Source organism: Otolemur garnettii, unplaced genomic scaffold (assembly GCF_000181295.1).
Source record: "Otolemur garnettii isolate 467f Iridium unplaced genomic scaffold, OtoGar3 scaffold00021, whole genome shotgun sequence".
In the NCBI taxonomy this organism is placed as follows: domain Eukaryota; kingdom Metazoa; phylum Chordata; class Mammalia; order Primates; family Galagidae; genus Otolemur; species Otolemur garnettii.
In genome coordinates, this window is record NW_003852416.1 from 4,861,042 (window position 1) to 4,876,193 (window position 15,152).

Genomic DNA, 15,152 nt, shown 5'->3' on the forward strand with positions numbered 1-15,152 from the left:
TATATTAAGGAAGTGACATTTGAGCCAAGCCTCACAGTATATGTAGGATTTTAAGATGGCAAAGAGCATTTCACAGTGAATACAAGGCTTAAACCTCAATAATGAGTGAGAATATTTAGGTATGTTTAGTATGCAATCAGTTGTCCACGTTGGCTTAAGAATAAGATAAAATCGGAAGATTATATGAAATGAAAATAAAAATATTGGGCCATGTTACAGAGAGCTTTAAATACCAGGCTAAGAAGTTTGACAGATACTTTACAAGACAATAGGAACCATGGAGGCTTTTAGGATGAAATTGATCCCATGAGAATCTTTTTATCTGTAGGCAGACTTGGAGCTGGATTTCAGTCTTTGCTAGATCACTTACTAACAACATGACCTTAGTCAAAGTCCCTATGCCTGTCTCATTCACAAGTACTTTATTCTATAAAATAGGACTGAACCCTTTCCCCTACTCACTTTTATGTGGTTGCATGAGGATTAAATAAGATTCTGTATTTTAAAATGTCTAGCACAGTACTTGCCACATAGTAAGTAGTCAATAATATGTTTATCAAATCTGTCAGCAGTGGATAAAGTCAAGGATGATTTAATAAGGGAAAGCCCTGAAAATAGTAGAGATGAGAAGTCATAAAAGCCTAAACCAGGATGATGGCAATGGAAAATAGAGAGAATCAATGTGACTTGGATACCACTGCAAATGAAGGGGTTTTGGTGTGAAGAAGCCAGAAAGATGAGCTATTCGGAGGGAAGAGGAGGATCTCACTCTGGACGAGTTCAGTTTGAGGTATAGTGACTATCGAAGTTTGGTTCAGAGATGGCATTTTTTATGTGATGTTTTGATCTACTAGTTCTGGGGTTTGTTTTTATATTTTCACTTTTATTTCGACATTTAGTGTCTTATCTAGCAAATTAAGCAATTATTTGGGGTTTATACTCTTTATATCTGTTTTTTCAAATAGGATAAACAAAAGCAGTGGTTTCATAATACAGTAGTAAGAATCTAAATGTTTTTTTAAAAGCTTTTGAGAACAAGGTAAGGGAGTAATAGTGATAAAATTTAAACATTTTTAGGTTCTGTTTCTCAGGACTCTGTAGTTGTGATTCAAATAAAACTGCTACACTTAGTCCATACATTCTCATAATCTAAAACACCCTTTTCAAGGCCCAGTAGTGTAAAAACCCACTTAGCCAACTAACTTATTTTCTGAGTCATATACAGATGCAGGTTGCAGAACGAAACTAAGAGAGAAACGATTTAGCAAAAGTGTTAGGGAGGTGTTATCAGAGATCCTACAGTAGTATCCACACCCTGCCCACATATAACCAGTCTAGTGGTAGATATAAGCAGTTTCTCTGTGCCAAACATAGGATATTTTCTTTGTTTCTGAGAGAGTCTCACTTTATCTCTCTAGGTAGAGTGCCATGGCATCATCACAGCTCACGGCAAATTTGAACTCTTGCTTGGGCTTGAGCAGTTCTTGCTGCAGCCTTTTAAGTAGCTGAGACTACAGGTGTGTACCACCAGCGTGTCTAGTTTTTCTATTTTTAATAGAGATAGAGTCTCAATCTTGCTCAGGCTGGTCTTGAACTCCTGAACTCAAGCAGTCCAACCACCTCAGCCTCCCAGAGTGCTAGTATTACCGGCATCAACCACTGTGCCTGGCCCCAAACATAGTTTTAAGACTTTACATGCATTAACCATTTAACGCTCATTGAACCATTAGAATAGGCACTCTTATTATCTTCATTTTAAGACATGAGAAACTGAGACCTAAAGAGAGAAAGTAATATACCCAAATCACCCAGGTAGCAGGTGGTAGAGAAAGGCAGTATGACTCCAGAGTGGTGTGCTTAATTATTACTGTATCATCTCCACAAATGAAATGGTGTCTAAGAGAACTGGGTTCAAATCTAGGTTGTTCAAATCCTCGTTCTGTAACTGTGAGTATATTATTTCTTAATCTCTAAAATAGGGGTAATAGTAACTGCCATATGTGGTATAAGGGTTAAATGTAAAACAGCACAACACCTGCCACATAGTAACTATATAATTATCGAACTTGGCCTAAATGCCTAAATACTCTTCTAAGTCATGGTTTGGGATACTTTTTCTGGAAAGGGCCACATAGAAAATATTTTGGGCTTTGCAGGCCAGCAGTTGTTGTCTCAAGAGGCTCTACTGTTTTAGCTCTCAAGTTACCAAAGATAAGACATAGACAAATGAGGGTGACTATTTTCCAATAAAACTTCTTTAGAAGCAGCCCACAGGCTACAGTTTGCCAACCTCTGACTTAATTCCTTAGTCAAAGATTATGCAAAAAAAAAAGGCTATTGCTTCATATTTCAAAATTGCATTTCAGCTAGAATAAGTTGTGTAGATTAGATAATAGTATTGTACCAATGTTAATTTTCTGACTGGTGATTGTGAGAGACTGTCTTTGTTAGGAAATACACACTTCAGTATTTAGGGAAAAGAGACATCATGTGTACATCTTGTTTTCAAATTGTTCAGAAAAACAATATGCTGAGAGAAATATATGGCAGAATGTAACAATAGGATATCTGCATTTAGCATAAATGGGAATTCTTTTATTCTTTTCTTAAGTTTTCTGTAAATTTGAAATTATTTCAAGATAAAATTATTTAAAATAAAACAATTCATGTACAAATAAATTATCTGTCCCTGAGGCTCTTACACTTCCTTAAAAGTTAGAGAAAAGTCATCCATAGGAATACAGTGATAAAATGTGAAGCTAAAGTGCGTTGACTTGGTGATTCAGAGTAAGAGGTGTTTCTGTTTGACAAAGGAATTATTAGTAAAAGGGCAAGAGTTTTCTACTCTCTCTCGTTTCCATATCAACATCAGCCTTTGCATAGTTTTCTGAGCTTTTTATTTCACTGGAACAGTTGTATAAAATTTAAATTGTTTCAAATCAAACATTAATGGGAACTTCAATTAGATTTAAAAAGAGAAAACAGAAGAAGAAACTTCAGTGTATTGCAAGGTAATCATTCAGATGTAGTTATTTTCCTAACAGCCTTTTGAACCTGAGCAGAGGATCATTTTTATTCCTTAGATCTCTTGGGTTGGTTGTGTTTATATAATGTAGTTTACTTTTTCAGACTATATGTATTTCTAGATCTTTGTTGTCTCTTAAAGGCGAGGACCATAGAGTGCAATTCACCACCCAGTTACGTTTTCAAATGGTTGAGATGGCATTCTATTTTGGAGATTGACAGGCCTCCCTTGTATTTTTATCCAGAAAGAAGTCTTCCTGTGAGTAGATAACAGTAGTACCTGCACCTGGCTTCTGCCAGACATTTATGCCTATTTATGGCCCATTTTATGAAGTTTCATATAATCTACTAGTGTGGTAGATATTATTAGTACCTTCTTTGTATAATTAAGAGTCACAGGATAATCACTCTCCTAAAGTGATGAAACTATTAAATATGAGATCAAGAATGCAGACCCAACAAAGCTACCCCAGATGACACTGTGATATATTTTTTTTTAATTTTGAATCTGCCCTAGTTCTCAGGACTGATTTCATTCATCTCTCAGCTGTCCAATAAGAGTTGATTACTGGAAATTCAGACATTGTACAGGTTAAACATCCCAAATCTGAAACGCTCCAAAATTTAAAACTTATTGAGCATTGAAATGACACTCAAAAGAAATACTCATTGGTCCATTTCAGATTTTGGATTTTCAGATTTGGGATGTTTAACTAGTAAGTACATAATGCACCTATTCCAAAATCTCACATTCTTCTGGTCCCAAGCATTTCATTTGAGATAGGGAATATTCAACTTTCTTTGTAGTGACAAGGAAATGTTTCCATGTAGAATTCATGTGAGAGGATTTAGGATTCCTTCCCTGTGCTATTTAAATCTGCCCTTTTAAGAATTTTTAAAAATTACACAGCTAACCCTCTGTATCTGTGGATTCAATCACCTCTAGAAAGAAAACACAGTATTCTTGGAATATAGAACCTGCAGATAGGGCCAAATTTTTGTATCCTCCCGCAACCTCCAGTATGTGAGGCTGGCACCCTACTCCTTGAGCCACAGGTGCTGCCCTTTCATTAAACTTTTTTATACTATTGTGATGGAGTTGGTCTTTTTTCATTTTCTAATTATTGATTGCTACGTAGAAACTAATTTTACTTTTGAATTCAGTCTCTGACCAATTTCACTTACTAGATCTAGTATTTGTTTTGCAGATTTCTTGGGATTGTCTATGTTTCAAATCATGTTATCTGCAAATAAAGACAGTTTCCTTCCTCTCTTTCCAGTCTATATGCTTTGCCTTTTTTCTTCATTATGCTAACTATAACCTGCAGTACAATGTTGAAGTGTTAAAAGCAGAGATCCTTGCAATTTGTTACAGATCTGAGGTAGAAAACGTTGAGTCCTTCACCTTAAAGTTTTGTTACTTGCAAATTCCTAATCAGATTTATGAAGTTCCTTTGTGCTTCTAATTTGCTAAGGGCTTTTATCATGAATGGATGTTGGATTGTGTTAAATATTTTTTTGTAAGTTTTTTGCAGCAGTTGAAATATTGATAAGATTTTCTCCATTGTTTTGTTAACATCATAAGTTACATTGATTGCTGACTCTTAAGCCAACTTGAATTACTGCAATCACTTTCACTTGGTTAATTTTATCTTTTCAAAATATTGTTGGATTGGATTTCCTAAAATTTAGTTAAACTTTACGTCTATGATTGAAAATTAGAGAATTAGTCTCTACTAGTTTCTTATTTTTTGTTTGCCTGAGTTTGGAATCAGGAAAACTAACCTTAACATATAATTTGGGAAGTATTCCCTCTTTTTTCTATTTCTAAAAGATCTCTGATAAAATTATGATTTATTCTTTAAGAATTCACCAATGGGGCAGCAGCTGTGGCTCAAAGGAGTAGAGTGCTGGCCCCATATACAGGTGGTGGGTTTAAACCTGACCCTGGCCAAAAAAAAAAAAAAATTCACCAATGAAGCAATCTAGACCTGGAGGGGTTTTTCTGGGGGGAGGGGGTAGTTTATAATTTCTATTTTGGGGGGCTAATTTTTATTATTTGTGGCTTTAAAGGAAAGTTTTTCAAGTTCATATAAGTGATCAAATATACCGGCATAAAGTTAGTTCATAATATTGCCTTATACTTTTAATGCCTGTGGGATCTATCATGACATCTCCTTGTTCTTTTTAAGTTTTATTTTGTTTTTAATTTACACATAATGGTACATATTTATGGTGTACAGTGTGATCTTTCGATACCTGTATATATTGTACAATGATCAAATCAGGATAATTAGCATATCCATTACCTCAAACACTTCTCATTTCTTTTTCTTCTTCTTTTTTTTTGCAGTTTTTGGTCTGGGCTGGGTTTGAACCCCCCACATATGGGGCCAGTGCCTTACTCCTTTGAGCCACAGGCACCGCCGCACTTCTCATTTCTGTGTGATGAAAACATTCAGCATCTTCTCTTCTATTTTGAACTGTACAACACATTATTGTTAACTATAGTCACCCTACTATCATTCCTCCTATCCAACTGTAACTTTGTACACATTGACCAGTCTCCCCTTAATAAACAGTGTTCTACTTATATGAGATCAACTTTTTTAGATTTCACATATGAGTGAAATCATGTGGTATTTGTCCTTTTCTGCCTGGTTTGTTTCACTTAACATTATGTCCTTGAGATTTATCCATATGGTTGCAAATGGCAGGGTTTTCTTCTTTTTGTGACTGAATAGTACTGCATTGTGTTTCTATGTGATTCTTTTTAGCCATTTATCTATTGTTGGACACTTAGTTTGATTCCATAGCTTAGCTGTTGTAAATAGCGCTGCAGTAAATAATGCAAAGGCAGGTATCTCTTTGACATACTGACTTAATTTCCTTTGGATATGTATATACCAGCCACGGGATGTTGGATCATATGGTAGTGTTTTTTTGTTTGTTTGTTTGTTTTTAGAATATTACAAGGGTACAAATGTTTTGGTTATATGGATTGCTTTTGTACTGCTTAAATCAAAGTTGTAAGTGTGCCCATCACTCAGATAATGTACATGGTAGTTCTTTGTTTAGTTTTTTGAGGAACCACCATAATGTTTTCTATAATGGCCTAGTATACTAATTTATATTCCTAACAGTATGAGAGTTCCCCTTTTTCCACATTGTTGCCAATATTTGTTATTTGTTTTTGCCTTTTTGATAATAGACATTGATTGTGGTAATATGTATCTTTTCTTCTTTTACTTTTCATTCTTTTCTTTTTCTTATTTCAATCCTATACAATATTCTCTCCGCTTTTCTTCATCACTTTAGCCTAGAGGTTTGTCATTTTATTGGTAATTTCATGAACCAGTTTTCATTTATTTCTGTTACTTTGTTTTCTATTTCATTGATTTTTTTGCTTTTTATTCTTTCTTTTCTTGTACTTTGGGTTTTTTAGAATATTTAAGAGGGAACTCAGATCACTGGTTTTAGACTTTTCCCCTATATATAAGTTTTTAAAGCTGTAAGTCATCTCTAAACATTGCGTTAGTTGTATCCCACGAATTTTGATTGGTTATATTTTCATCATTTTGTTAAAAATATTTTCTAATTTCTTAATGATTTCTTCTTTGATTCATGAATCCTTTAGAAGTGTATCATTTTACTCTCCAAATATTTGGGATTTTTCTAGTTACTGTTATTGATTTATAATTTAATTCCTGGCTTGGCCACCTGTAGCTGAAGCAGCTAAGGCACCAGCCACATACACCAGAGCTGGCCAGTTCAAATCCAGCCTGGGCCTGCCAAACAGCAATGACAACTACAATCAAAAAATAGCCGGGTGTTGTGGCAGGCACCTGTAGTCCCAGCTACTTGGGAGGCTGAGGCAAGAGAATCGCTTAAGCCCAGAAGTTGGAGGTTGCTGTGAGCTGTGATGCCACAGCACTCTACCCAGGGCGTCAGCTTGAGGCTCTGTCTCAAAATATATTTTTTTATATATTTTTTAATTATATATATATGTATATAATTTAATTCTATTATGATCTGAAAATATACCCTTGTGTAAGTTCAGTCTTTTTAAATTTGTTGACATTTGTTTCGTGACCTTCCACATCTTGGTGAACTTACACATGCACTTGAAAAGAGTATGTATTTTGCCATTGTTTTTTTTTTTTTTTTTTGAGACGGAGCCTCAAGCTATCCCCCTGGGTAAGTGCCATGGCATCATGCTCACAGCAACCTCCAACTCCTGGGCTCAAGCGAGTCTCCTGCCTCAGCCTCCCAAGTAGCTGGGACTACAGGCGCCCCCCACAACGCCTGGCCATTTTTTGGTTGCAGCCATCATTGTTGTTTGGCGGGCCCAGGCTGGGGATTCGAACCTGCCACCTTAGGTGTATGTGGCTGGCGCCTTAACCGCTTGAGCCACAGGCACCGAGCCGTATTTTGCCATTGTTGAGCATAGTGTTCTATAAATGTCATATGCCATGGTTCATAATGTTCAGATGGTCTGTGCCTCTACTTATTTATTGTTTTAGTTATATTGGTTGCTGAGAGGGGGTGAAGAAATACGTTTGACCTCTACTGACATATTAGGTAAAGTTACATTGCAAAAAGATGTGCTACAAGGACAGGAAGAATTTATTATTATGTTTTATAATCCATCACAGGGTTCATTTTACTGTTCTCTGTACTTTATATATTCAATAGAACCTCCGTAAGTTGGCCACCCAAGGGAAAGTAACAAATTGGTCAACATACAGAGATGATCAATATAAGGAATGAGGCCTGTTGTACTGATACATATGTGTGCTTTGTTTTATTGTACAGTTTTTATTAGAGAGTATCATATGAAATACATAATCAAAACACAGTGAAGTCATACTTACAGTTTTATATAAAATCAACGTATTTATAGTTTTCTCATGGTCTAATCCTTCTTTCTGAAAAAAGAGTCAGTCTTGGTCTGTTTCTCATTCTTACTACAAATCTAAATGGAGAAAACACTCAGTGCTGGCTACACCACTCAGCCTGCCTTGGCATTTTTCCACAGCAGATGACTTCAGCTGCATTATCAGATAGATGTCTGGCCATCCTCTTCTGTTGGAGTCTGCAATTTTTGTGACATCCTTACTTGCTGTTTCCACTTCATCAGCCACTTCATGCACTTTATTGCTGGTCTGTACTTTGGTTAACATTGCTTGGAAAATTGCCTCTGAGTCTGGTTCATTGCAGGTTACCACCTCATCATCCATTGTAACAAAAACCTTCAGAATCTCTTTCAAGTTCTGCCATGGGAGATGGACTATTTGATGGGACCAAAACACCATGCTCTTGGGTTGTGGCAAATCCAACTTTCTTGAAACACTTCTGTATCATTTCTGGCTGAACTTTATTCCAAGCAGAACTGATTCAGAGGACAGCATTCACAGCATTAAGTGATGCCGTGGACAAAGTTGCTTCCACAAGCAGACTGCAGGTTTGTGTTTTAGTAATTAGCCACTGCAGGAGCTGGGCTTGGTAGTGCATTTTAAATGTTTTTGAGGATACCTTGGTCAAGACGTTGGATTTTTGAGGTTATTTTGGAGGCAAAAATTTCAGTGTTATGTTCAGTGAATGAGATGATTCACTTGTGGGTGGCTAGGACAGCTATCTACTGTCAGTGGTATGGGCCATTTCTTCTCCATTTCTTACTCAATACCACTTACTCTTCAAAGAGGGCACCAGTCATCTGTGCGCATTTGTTTGATCTCTGTTTGACCAGGGAGGTCTTTGGCTTCAGGACTTTTTTTGAGACAGAGCCTCAAGCGTTGCCCGGGTACTGTGGCGTCATAGCTCACAGTAATCTCCAACTTGGGCTCAAGCGATCCTCTTGCTTCAGTTTTCCATTTTTTAGTACAGACGGGGTCTCACTTTTGCTCAGGCTGATCTTAAAGTCGTGAGCTCAAGCAATCCACCTGCCTCAGCCTCCCAGATTACAGGCGTGAGCCACCGTACCCGGCAGGCTTCAGGTTCTTGAATGCATGTAGTTTTGCAGATTTACCAGTCACTAAGGGCTTTAGTTTCTCTCCAGTTGAACTAGTACAAAGCAGAACTATGAAATATTTTTTGGAAAATTTTCCTATCACCCTTCATGACAAGGCTCCTGTCAGGCATCGCCTGGGAAAAGTCCATGCTTGTCAGCATTAAAGATGTCAATCTTTTAAGCCTCTGGAGGAGTCCAGGAACTTTTCAGTGAATTCTTCCACAACTTCTACTGAAACTTCACTGGATTCACTACATAAGACTTTCTGGGAAATTGCATGTTGCAGTTTAAATTTCTCAAGCCAACCACCTGATGCTTGGAAATCTGCCACCGTGAATTCCTGTAAATATTTTAGCAAACTTCCACCATCATTAGCCTGGAGATTCAACCATTAACTGCCCTCATTTGTTTGAACCAGCTTAATGTGGCTGCATTGACTTTATCAAGGGAAATTTTCCTCCTTTTCCACTGTAGTCTCTGCTTTCCTTACCATATCTCTCCGAGTGCTTCTGTTTATGTTTCTGGATATTGCTAACTGTAGTCTCACTAACCAAAATGTTCTGCTATCTTTTATCTGGCTACTACTTTCCAGAAAATGTAGGTCAACCTTTTACTTCAATGTCACCTCTTTGAGTTCTTTCCTTTAGGCAATCATGTCTTGATGAACTGTCAAATTTTTCAATAATTGTAGGACATACCTACAATTCAGACCAGTCCTTCGCATTGAAAAAAATTTTCCACCATACGTGTAAAATAATAGAACATTAGTCCTGATCCAACATGTAGTAATAGTAAAACATAAAAAAATGAACTTCTACTAAAGAAAAAAATAATGCAACTGAGAGGCAAAGCTCACACCTTTATCCTTTGATGTAGAATGGACCCAAGTGGTCAAATTATAGAGGGGAAATTAATATTGTGTGTCACAGTCCTGTTGGCAGATTGGGGACCAAAGACCACATTCTTGGCAAGGGAAAACACCCCCAGAAAAAGAGAAAAATTAAAAAGTAATACTGCTGAGGGAATCAGAACAAATGAAAGTCACCTAGTTTACCTTTAAACCAGCTGCTGCTAAATTTCTTATCTGAGCAAATTTCCCACTTTTCCTAGAACTCTGGCCTATTGGGGATACAGCTAACAAACATCCCTGCTGGGTCTGTGAACACTCTGAAGGAATAATGGCTGCAGAAGATGCTGTGGCAAGGCCTGGAAAGATACATTAACTAGGACATTTCCTGCCCAGTAAATAGTCAAAATAAATACCCATTGTGAAGATTTGTATTTGTCTGGGGCGGAGATCAAGGGATCAGCTCCAGCCCTTAAATACAGGTAGGAGGGCTTATATCCCTTGTTTCAGAAGAAGACCTTCCATAGTAGTGGTAAGAGGAAAATTCCTCTCTCCTACCGATTATTCAGAACAGCTTGACAACTCCCTAGGAATCTGTGTGTGTGACCTGAGACAGGAGGCTGCCCCCACATGAGGCTCAGGTTCCAGACTTCTCAAGACTGCTCAGACCTTTAAAGTTAATGATTATAGAAACAATAGGAGCTGATATGCTCACTCAGAGAAACTGCTGGCATCTTTGTTCCCTTCCTTAGCTTACCCTTTGAGCTAATGAGCAAATAGCCTTCAATAAAAGCTGAGTAGAACTGACACTTGGGGCCATGGTCAGAACTTCACAAGCAGGTGGTGGTCCCCTGGGTTCCCACCTTTGAAAATTCTGTTCTGAGTGTCTTGTCTCTTTCGTTCTCATCGTTTCTATTTTTTCTTTCTCATCGTTTTTAACTTTATATTTCTTCAGTCAGTAACTGCCAGATCCACAGGTCTTAATGGACCCTGCCCCCAGGGCAGGACTCTGGCACAGTCCAAACAGTCAAGATACAACTTTGTAGAGGTGGTCACTGTATAGAGGTCAGTCTTCCATTGAGTATATGTGGTACATGTCTGGTCTATGAAAATTAGGTCAACTTGAAGTAGTCAATGTAGGAAGGTGATCCGCTATAAATAGGTTCTATTGCATTTGAAATTTTCCATAATAAATATTGGAAGTAGGGGTTCCCAATTCCCTGAACCTAGCTGACCTATTTTGATCACTCAGTAGAATAAGCAAATTCAGTCAGCCATGGCTTGACTAAAAAGCGAAAGTGAGTAGAAATTGAAAGCAAAATAGGAGCACTGTGGGCAGCATGAATGGAAAGCAAAAGTAACTTTGCACAGGCTTTAGTATAAGAAAGAAAAAGTTTATTTAAGAACCAAGAGAACCCTTAGAACACTTCCAGAGAGTTGGAAGCAGGTCTCTGTCACAAGTAAGAAGGGAAAGACAGACACAACGGCAGTGTAAAGGTATAAATATCCTCTTCCTCTCCCTTTGAAATTATTCGTGTAATTCTTTTTATTTGTCTCTCTGTGGCTCCCAGGTACCTTTGTCCTTTTACGGTCATTGATTATCTAGGTTACCTCATACCTACTTTCTCTTTTAGTGAGAATTGTTGAGTGATGATCTAATACTGATTTTACCAATAGTTGGGGTGTTAGGGGTATACAGTGTTTTCCCCATATCCAAATATGGAAACTGCATTGTGTGTAGGATGTGCTTGGTCAGCTGAATCACAGTCTTCCCATAAGTTCTGTGGTCCTTAGTCAGCAGGTCAGGCCTGCCTCCCAGCCTCCTTGAAGCCCTTTTATTTGTCTCTTCTCAATAAAGTCTTGATAACCAAAAACTCTCAGGTAATGATTCTAGGGACTGCATGCCACATGCTTCAGCAGGCATAGAAAAGATATTTAGGATTTCTATTTATGTTTATTTTTTAAGCAGTCATTTAAAAAATCCTACTTTGGTGTATGTTTTATAGTGCCTGCTACAGCCAATAATCATATATAACTTTAAGATATAGATATTATAAAAGAGAATTATATAGTGTAATTTTTGTACTATTCTTGTTTAATGAATAGTACTTTTACCCCAGTAGAAATAACCAATTTTGTTCCAAAAGTCAGGTATCATTTGAATGTTTTTATAAACTCTTACCTTAAATTTTACATTAAAATAACAGTATCTTTATGTGATGTTCAATTTTAAATGTTTTGCTTTGTCAGGTTTCTAATTAAGAGGTGTTATTGTACCTTGAGACTTTTGAATCACTTTCAGAAGTTGAAAATGACAATTCCCATTTTAGGGAATGCTGAACCTATACTTTCAAAATTAGATAGGCTTATTGTATGCAAACTCAAAGGAAACAAACTTTTAACAGGAAAGAGGTAAAAGAAACAGTGTCTTAATATTCCATAAGTGCAAAATTAAGAGTATTTGCTAATGATCAATAGTAAAAATGAGGGAGAAAAGGAGATAATTTAGTATTTGCCCTGATTATTCCTACTGAAAAGTTTCTTTCTCTTTTCATCTGGAACATTTATTTCTAATATAATTTGAACTAAGAAAGCAAAGAGAAAAATATGGTTTGTTAGTAGAAAATAAATTAAGAAACACAAGTACTAACGTACACTAATAACACAAATCTCAGTTCAGTTCTCAATCCCATCCTATAAACCTCCATTTGACTTTTAAGAGCAAAGAATCACAAAGATCACACTGTAAATCCAGGTGTTAATTTTTAAACTTTATAGTACTCAGACTCATACATTTCTACTATACTAGATAGTACTCAGACTGAGTTTTTACTGATTTGCTACCCTTCACCTCCTATAATTAGAAAAATTTATAATCTAAATTTTGGCATCTTTATATTAAAGAATATACATACTGATGTTCCCAGATTGAGAGAACGTACCTTTAAGGGCACTGTTAAAGTGCTCTGATTAACATTGCTTGGTAATTATTTGCCACGCCTTAAGGTATGAACAAAGAGATGTTTGGGGAGATTTAAGCACAAAATTTTTTGGAGGAGTTTTATGTTTCATAAACCTTCAATGAATCTAAAATTTGACCACATTTGCCATTTCAAGCATAATATTAAGATGAAGGACTCAACTACAACTTGAACTTTACCTTAGAAATGAAAACAGCAGCCTAAACATTTGTACCTTCATACTAATCTAAAAGTAAAAAAATAAATAAAGATTTTCCTTAAAATAAAAACTTTACCAAAACTAGTAGTACCCAAATTAAAGAATAAGTTCCAATAGGTTTCTTTTACCAGTGTCAGTGGAAAAGAAGCCATACTCTAAAATAGAGGTTTACTCTGAGGCAAATTTGAGGACCATGTCCCAGAGCCACAACCAAGAAGCCTAGAGGGAGCAGACTGTGGTTGGATTACAGTTTGGTTTTATACATTTCAGGGAGATAGGAATCACAGATAAAGTCATAAGTCAATATATGAAAGGCATGCATTGTTTTTCAAGTAGCTTGCTATGTATATTGAGGACCTGCTAGTGTGTCTTGCATAGCTTTAGGCCTCTTGATGAGTTTAGGTCTCCAAGAAGGGAGACATGTCTGATCTCCTAGCAACTCAGTTTTACAGTATCCCCTTGGCCAAGCTGGGATTCATTTAGTCAGCCAGTGGGTGAGGGGGTTAGAGCCTTAGCATTTTATTTTAGTTAACACCAGTCAACATCATTAGATAGGAAGATTGAATTTCTAGCTAAGTGGGATTTATACATTTAAGCCATGCAGACAGTGATATATTTGGATATTAGTAGAGTATTTGGTAAAATGCCTGTAATTGAGCTCAGTAAAAACTGATTTAATTCTTGTCAACTGTAGGAATGTGGTGTTATCAAAGGAAAAGAACCCAAACTCTGTAAAATAATTTAAAGATTTATTCTGAGCAGAATATGTGTAAACATGGGCCAGGCGCAGTGGCTTACACCTGTAATCTCAGCACTTGGGAGGCGGAAGCGGATGGCTTGCCTGAGCCAGTGCAAGACCACATCTCTAAAAATAGCCAGGTGTTGTGGCAGGCGCCTGTAGTCCCAGCTACTTGAGAGGTTGAGGCAAGAGAATTGCTTGGGCCCAAGAGTTTGAGGTTGCTATGAGCTGTGATACTACAGAACTTAACCCCATGGCGACAAAGTGAGACTCTGTCTCAAAAAAATAATAATAATAATAATAATAACCGGACATTGTGGTGGGTGCCTGTAGTCCCAGCTACATGGGTGGCTGAGGCAAGAAAATCGGTTGTGCCTTAAGAGTTTGAAGTTGCTGTGAGCTGTGATACCATGGCACTCAACCCCAGGGTGACAAAGTGAGACTCTGTCTTTAAAAAAAAATAGCCCGGCATTGTGGTGGGCGCCTGTAGTCCCAGCTACCCGGAAGGCTGAGGCAAGAGAATCACTTGAGCCCAAGAGTTTGAGTTTGCTATGAGCTTAGGGTGACCAGACATCCCATTTTTGGCAGGACAGTCCCAATTTTTAACAATTTGTCACAACCACATCCCACGGCATCTTAAACAAGTCCCAATTTTTGGAAAGAATGCATGAAGGGACAGGAGAACAATAAGGGAATATATGGTTTTCGGCTGCCATGTGGCTATTTCGCCAGGATATGAATTTTATATTATTTTTGTTATTTTATAATGTTAAACTGTAATAATAAAAATTGTTGAGAAGTGATTATCGAGAACTGCTTATCAAAATTTGCATTGTTGTCAGACTCCCCCCCCACGGCCCCCCAGTCAATAGTGTCCCACTTTACCAATGTTAAAATCTGGTCACCTTATATGAGCTGTGACATCACGGCACTCAACCGGAGTTCAACAGAGTGAGACTGTCTCAAAATATGTATATATTATATTCAAAACATAATTATATTCACAATGTTTCAGCTTTGAGACAGTTCTCAATTTTATGTTAAAATATGTAATTGAAAATACAAACAAAATATTAACAATAGTTCTAGACAGTATGATTGGGACTGGCATTCTTTCCATTTGCCTTTCTGTGTATTTCAGATTTTCTACAATAAGCATAGAGTCCATCTTTAATAAGACACATTGAAGACAAAGTGTTTAACTTGAATGTGTAGTCTAAGAATATTTTGGGTGGGAAGAAATCTTTATTGTAACAAATAGTGAGCATCCCTGCTGCTCTCACGATGTTACTGTTCTCACTCCACTACTATGAATCCATTGAAAATGCTTTCATTTTTTCCCCTTTATCAAA

General features: G+C 37.0%; 1 protein-coding gene across 1 annotated transcript in view; it reads left to right on the forward strand.

The window, feature by feature from the left end:
* PDZD8 (PDZ domain containing 8) overlaps positions 1-15,152 on the forward strand; it is a 101,027-nt gene that overhangs the window by 78,345 nt on the left and 7,530 nt on the right. The gene's annotated exons all lie outside the window — the stretch shown is intronic.